This window comes from Carassius auratus, chromosome 27, assembly GCF_003368295.1.
Source record: "Carassius auratus strain Wakin chromosome 27, ASM336829v1, whole genome shotgun sequence".
Lineage (NCBI taxonomy): Eukaryota > Metazoa > Chordata > Actinopteri > Cypriniformes > Cyprinidae > Carassius > Carassius auratus.
In genome coordinates this window covers 16613933-16621483 of record NC_039269.1, presented here as the reverse complement: position 1 = coordinate 16621483, position 7551 = coordinate 16613933, and the positions used below count along the sequence as shown (strand labels likewise).

At 37.5% G+C, this 7551-nt stretch overlaps 1 long non-coding RNA gene across 1 annotated transcript; it reads left to right on the top strand.

Annotated features, from left to right (window-relative positions):
* Positions 1-3062: 3062 nt before the first annotated feature.
* Positions 3063-6449, top strand: LOC113045670 (uncharacterized). The gene is made up of 3 exons (XR_003276016.1): positions 3063-3179; positions 5372-5468; positions 6322-6449. It is a non-coding gene; the product is annotated as an uncharacterized LOC113045670 (long non-coding RNA).
* The last annotated feature ends 1102 nt before the right edge of the window (positions 6450-7551 follow it).

The window sequence follows — 7551 nt, the reverse complement described above, 5'->3', positions numbered from 1 at the left end:
ACTTTTAAATGAACACCCTTCACAAAGCCATTATTATGCTCTTCAGTAAGGCTTTTAAATCCAGGTTGCTCCTGGGCCAATTATCTCTCTTCTGTAAATCGCTTAGGATAAACTTCTCTGTTAAGTGACAACTTGTACCCTACTGAAAACATTTCTACATCATCTGATATGCTTGTGTTGACATTGCTCCACGTGTGTACTTAACGTTTAAATCAACAGGGTTCTAATACCTATGGATTAGACAGCAGATGCCACGCAGATAGCGCTTCACCTGGGAGGATATTCTTCTATTGCAGTGAAGGAACGACTAAGGTTAGATGACAAACAGAAATATGAGAGTCCGGCATGACAGAGGTCCTGATCAGAGGATGTCACTGTGCTCTTGTGGCTGTTCTCTATAATTAAAGTGGGGACGGATGGGTGCTGATGTGTGCGAGTTAAGATCAGAATCTCATTGTCACAGCAGGGGTCCGAGCTTTCATCCTGATCATAGAGTGGGTAGTAAAACAGTTCTCTACATGCAGGGTCTTTGCTCTCACATAAGACTGTAATGTGACAGTGCTCTCTGTTACATTTCAAACATGAAAGCACGGGCATTTCTCTCTTTTTAGCCTCTAAATGATCCAGTGTTTACTAGATGTTGACGGTGCTTTGTGAGCGGGTGGGCTCTTTCACATTCAGTGTTTCAGATTCCTGCAGTGGGTTCTGTAATGTGGTGGAACAGGAGAGACGGGTTTATCTGATGACCCATACTCATGCTACTGTCTTGCCCTGGAGCTGCAATGGCAATGTCCAGGCCAGGCCAGATCTTTATCATGTCTTTTAAGGCCAGTGCACTTGTGGCTGCAGGGATACATTTCTATTGTCATCTCTGACCACCATTCTTTTAGAAATACTCATAGCTATGCAGCAATTCCGTGTTAGTTCTGACAGTTTGAAGAGCTAGGAGTGATTTCTGTTAACGAGGAGATTTTATGACATCATCTGTCATATAACTGACAGTTAACCTATTTAATCCTAAATTCTTCCCAGTTTATTGAGCCCATGTATTTTACTGCCTGGATAGGTCAATGAAACGGTAAGCTAATGTTTTTTTGTTGGTTTGTTAAAATGGGTTAAAATATGTGCTTTAGTCTTTGTAACAATTGTAATAAAGTAGACAAATTTGATTATTTGGTCAATAAGAATGAACAGAAAATAGAAAACAAAAAGTTACAGTTGATTTAGTACATTTTTTATGTTATTTTTTATTTGTGAATATGTGCATGTTTAAAGGTCCTGTGCGCCAGATATGAGCCAGAGTTGTCATAATAATAAATGTAATATTTAAAACTTTAATTATAGATACATTTTGTATTCAGTAAATGAGTACTTTTATTATCTCTAGAAGTTCATTTCCAAAAGATGCGGATTTACATAGAGAACAGAACAGCAAATGATTGGCAGCATTTTTATAATTGTTTCCTGAATTTCACTCTAGAGAAATGTGAATCATGACGGAGGAAGCATGTGTGGTGTTAAAGTGTTGATGGAGAGGAAATGCATTCTGTGCATGTTCTCCAAAGCATCACGCAGAACATTACGGCTCCTGGGCCGGCACAGTTTCCTTAATGTTTCCCTTGAGATTGGATAACAAATCTGGTTTATGACTCTTATGACTAAGATCCAGAAATTTGGGTGGAGGGAGTACATTTTGTGCTCTTGTTGGATCAGCAGTCATACTCTGTGAGACTTGACCCTGGGCAGGTGATGACGTGGGCTGTCCACCTCTTTCCTCATATCGCTCAGTCTAATGCTCTCACTTCTGCCTAAAACAACCAGCAGCAGGCACCTGTGAAAACAGAGGGAAGAGCAAAGAGGTGCTGAAGAGTTTAGCCACAGTGTCACGTTGACTGTCAGACACTGCAGGAACACGCCTGCTCGCTTCAGCTGTTTCCCTTTCGATGTTCTCCTCGTGCAATCTGTCAACATTTAAAAGTACACTGAGTGTACATTATATATCTGATTAGGAACCTTGTTTGACCTATTTGAGTATCAAACTGTTGGAAATATTGCATACATTTGAATATTTGGTGTTCGGTCAACTCTGGACACTTGCATTTCATAAACTCTGTAGAAAAACATTTAAAACTGTTCTGACTTACATTTGTAGTTTATCTAATGTGGTACAGTGTCCAACATTGAACATACCTCAAAGAGTATTATTTTGAAGAGTCAAGACCATTATGTGATGAAAAAAACATTTTAACATTCTTAAAATAAAAACTATCTCTCTTTTCTTAATTGCATTATGTATCATTTTATACGGAATTAAACAATTCCACAGTTTTCGCATAATTTCACAAATGTACAGCTTATATATATATATATATATATATATATATATATATATATATATATATATATATATATATAATTCTATTCACAAGTTTTGGGAAATTGTAAATAATGTGTGCACAAAATAAATTCATAAGTGATCGTTTAACTCATTCTTTATTTACATAAGTTAAAAACAAGTTTTTTCATTCATGTAACATACATTCATACATAAAAAATATTTTTAAAAAATGTATATACAAAGCAACAACCCCTGGGACATATGTTCATATATTTGAGCCATGTGAAGGGAAGGCCTGCGGGTGTACAGTAGCTCTTAATTATTTATATTATTAATATAGATTTTAGAGGTGTTGATTCCTTATAAAGGGATTTTAGAGGCACTGAAAAAAAAAAAGCTTTCTCTTTCCATTTATTAGTGTGAAGTCAAGACCACAATGGCGACTTTGAGAAGTGAATTGTAACAAACTTGAACTTCAAGTTCAAAGCAAATGGAGCACATACACACATCCTCTCAGCCACACCACTACATCTGAACACTAGAGATCAAGGGGTTCACCTTCACCTCTTCAGACTCTCCCAGAGTGGCCTGTATCTCTCATGTTGGCCCATCTGGGATTACACAGGCTGCCTTTTGTTATTTTTTGAGTTTCTAAAGCTGTGGAAGTGCTGTTTTTCTTGCCTCTTCCTTCAGGGCTTTGTGTGTTTTAGGTGACACAGCGGATGTGAAGAGCTGATTATCATGCCCCTCTAGAAGCATGGGACTGGAACTGTTGGGTGGAGAACCTTATATCTGGTGCAGCTCCACCTGTGGGAATGAAACAAATGTCTTTTTGTTCACAGTATGTCAACATATCAATCAAACATAAAATATACACTACCAGTCAAAAGTTTGAATAATTACTTTTTTCCTTTTCTCCCTTATGCTCATCAGTGCTGCATTTCTTGTATCAAAAAAATATAGAAGAAACGGAAATATTGTGCAGTATTATTGCCATTTAAAAGAACTGTTTTTGAATGTAATATATTTTCAAATGTAATTTATTCCTTTGATTGTAAAACTGAATTTTCGGCAGCCATTACTTCAGTTTTCAGTGTCACACACTAATAGTTATTATTTTTGTTAATAAAACTGCTTGATATTTCTTTAAAAACTGTGATTCTTTGATTAATAGAAAGTTCAAAAGACCAGCATTTATTTGAAATCATTTATAAAAAAAAGAAAGAAGATTTTATCCATTTCTTTTAGTGATGATTGAGTCTTTAGCTAAACCTCTAGAGTTTTTTGGGTCTGCTTTGGCATTGGGCTGTGTAACTGGGATAGCATTCCTGCTGAGGCCTCTTCAGCCAGAAGCAGGGCAGCCCAAAGGCTAGGGCAGGCCTGCGATTGTAGCCCCCTGCCAGGCCTGAATGAGGGTCCTGCCTCCCATCAATTTCCCCCGGGACCAGCCCCATGGAACACAAGACTTTACAGCTCCAATCCAATCGAATCCCCAGGCAATAGAGGGCCGAGTGAAAGAGAGCCAGCAGGTAGTAATAGTCACTTAAAACAGCAACAACATTCCTCTGTGGGCAACCTCGCCCTGCCTGGTGGAATCGTAGAGAATCCCACCAGGTACCAGTCATAAAAGAGACATGATACTAACTGACCCCCTCCTCTGTCTCACCATACCTCAGCCTAGCCCTGAAATGAGGCTAATTTGCTTTATTAATCACCCTCGGCTAACATAACTAAAATTATCAACATGTATGTACATAAGTCATGGTATGAAGCTACAGTTGTTCAACGTGCCAGCATGCAACCAAAACGTGTATCTCAACGTGTCTGTCTTGGCAGCGGTACAGTCTGACTAAGCTCTAAACTAGCTAATCTAGAACTAGAGTAACCGCACCCATGTATGGTGTGAATATGGAGTCAGCCAGTACTCATACCGCTCCAACAGAACCTGAACGTGCTTGCAATGGTCTGCGTGACAGATGCATATTAAGAGGCCTGCACAAACCAGTGGCACCACTTTGCACCACGTTTGCACTGTCAAGGCCCCAGATCTTACTCAACCGGACATCACACCACCATGGACGTTTTAGTAAACCAAAAAATGTCATTCATCAATCAAGCTACCCGATGGTCTTTACAATGAGGGTTTTGTTACAGTAAAAATTATTATCTTTTGTCATTATTTACTGTCATTTCAATTTTGGTTTGACTTTTTCACCTGTGTAATGCAAAAGTGTATGTTTTAAAAAGGTTGTAGGCTGGTAGAAGGAAAGTTGAGTTTAAAACTTAAAAAAAAAAACAAGATGCAAAAGCTGGTCTGATTTTTCCAAAATGTTCCTTTCATGTTCCTCTGAAAAACAGTATTTTGTGTGAACTAAGGCAAATGTTTAAGTTAAATTATTTAATTTAAGGCAAATTTCCCGTCTGACAGATGTGTATTTTTCAACAGAGTTAGCATTACACTTCTGGATACAAAGATACATTTTTCAAAAGTTTAGGTTAATTTATTATTATTATTATTATTATTAGTATTATTATTATTTTTATTAATTAATTAAATTGCTATATTGCAAAGTTATTGACATTGTAAAAAAAAAAGAGAAAAACATCTAGTTCAAATCAATGCTTGTGAACTTTATGTTGATCAAAGGATTCTGCAGCAAAATATGATGGTTTCCAGAAAAAAAAGCAGCATTGTTTTCAACACTGATAATATTAAGAAATGTTTCCAGATCTGCTGCTGAAAATACATCTTAGCCATCACAGGAATAATTTACATTTTTAAAGATAGAAATGAGTTATTTTGAAAGAGTTATAATATTACACAGTATTTTGTAATAATTGAATGCAACCTTGAGCATAAAAAAAAAATAAAAAATCTTACAGACCACAAACTTTTGAACAGCAGTGTATATATTTGAGTGTGAAGATCATCTATAACATTAATGAATACCATTCTTAACATATTTGCCCATTGTTAGGAAAATGATATCCAGTGCAGTACAACTAATTTGTTCATTCTCTTTCTTCTTTCAGTGTTTATAAATGGCTCCTATTGTGTGATGACTGATAGTCCAGGTAGTGGCATCCAGCTGAGTTCTAACAGTTCGTCTGCACTCTTCCCCAGGCATAGGTGGGTTCAGCTTTGACTTGTGATTAGTCTTACTACACACATCCACCCATTTTTTGTTGACAATCATGAATCTATTTATGGCAGTTAGGCACATTATAAGATTTTTTTGGTTTTGGGTTTTCATATTTGAGCTCTTGGAAAATTCTGTTATTTTGTAACTTCTAATAAAAGAATCCCAGTCATGGAAACACACTCCTACCCCCTGCCAGGATTTATGGAATTTTTTACAAGCGGTGTATCACACTCTCGTCACAAGCAAAACAGCTTGCTGTAGATGTACATAACAAGCCCTGCAGTGAAGCTAGCTTTAGACACAGCTATGGAGTTTAGATGAATAAACACTTTCGCAGTTCAGGCTGATTTCCAAGACAACATCAAGTGGTTAAAGGACCGCTAACTGATTAAATGCAACATGCACTGCTACTTTACACATGACTGCATGGATAATACACTTCAAACAATCTACTGTACACATTTAGCAGCATTATTATTACTTCATTAAAGTGTGATATTTCATTTAACATGCCAATTTAACAGTCACACGTGACACTTGATGTTTACTACACTAGCAACAAGGAATCTGACCAAAGAAAACTAGCACTACAATTACTCTTTCCCAAATGTTTTGTCAGTAAGTGTCACTTTGTCCCCAAATGCATCCCTGAAAATAACAATTTAAAGTATAAAACAGTATAATCTCTCTAAAATATTCTCAGTTATAGCCTGTCTGTCTATCATCCGTCAAGTTGTCTTCCTTTGAGAAAATTAGACAGTATTATATCTAAGCCCCCACGCAGAGATCCTTCCTCTCCCTTACACTCACCTGTGTGTTCTCTGTGCTGTGTCCTGGCAGGTCTGTGGGCTGCAGGGGGCCAGCACTGACTGACAGAGGTCCTGCCGTGAAAGGCGGAGAGCTCCTCATGGGCCTCAGCATGCAGCCCCTTTCCCAGGCCCGCCTTGAGGCCTCCGGCCGCTCTGCAGGAGAGTCCCGCTCCGCTCTCAGACCTCATCCACTGACCTGTGGGGCAGGTGAGTCTGAACCACACCAAGACCCAACCTTTAATTTAACCTGTTCCACATCTATATGCACTGTCTCTTAGGAAGGACCAATTATGACCTTTATAGCTAGCTAGCTAGATGGATATCTGTGTATATACTTGCATACATACTACTATCTACAATTATATCTATTAGACACACACACACAAACACCCACACACATGCACACATTTGTTTCGCTATATTAGCAAGGGCTTATCATGGACTTCCTCTGTTTTTATGTCAGGTTACTGAACATTACCTACACAGAAACCTGTGTAAAACACTACATTTAAATAAAAACTTTATTTATAAGAGAGATATTGAACGTTTACCAAAATATTTCTGAAAAAAGAAAATAACTTCAAAAACTGCACAAAACTATTTTAATTGACAAAAGTCAATGTTGCTTCTTCACATGGTAGATAGATTGTACAGTCTTATGGCACGAAAATGGAAAATGCATCTCTAGATGTTAGAATAGTCCATACTAAAGATATAGCTTTGTTTCATCCATGTGTCTAGACCAGTTATGTCTTTTAAGGAAATGTATTGTCTCCATAATTAAACAAATCATCTTAATTTATTTATGTGGAATGGGTGTATTGAAATGTTATGTAATGGTTTAGTAAAAGTAATTTTGAAAAGCACCCTGGAAAGATGGGATGAATGTGTGTAGGTTGGAATTTACATTATTATTTTTTATCTCACGATTAGCTTCACTGTTAGTAATTATAGGGGATTTTATGTAACCATAGGGGTGTTTCTTGAGCTCCATCTCATGTTTCAGTAGAAACTGAAGATCCATCTCGGATCTGGTTGTTGACAAAGCAGTTTTATTCATTTTTAATAAAGAAAATTCAAGTTTCTCCATAAGGTCCTTGATTGTAGGTTTGAATGCTTTATAGGAGTAAACAGCTGGATGATTGAATTGCTCATTAATGGCGGTGGTCCACATTCTTTCTGAACACCTCTCTGGACACGGGACCGGGTGGTGCGTTTGTCTTCTGTAGAATCTTCTAAGACAGGGTTAGACATGGGCTGG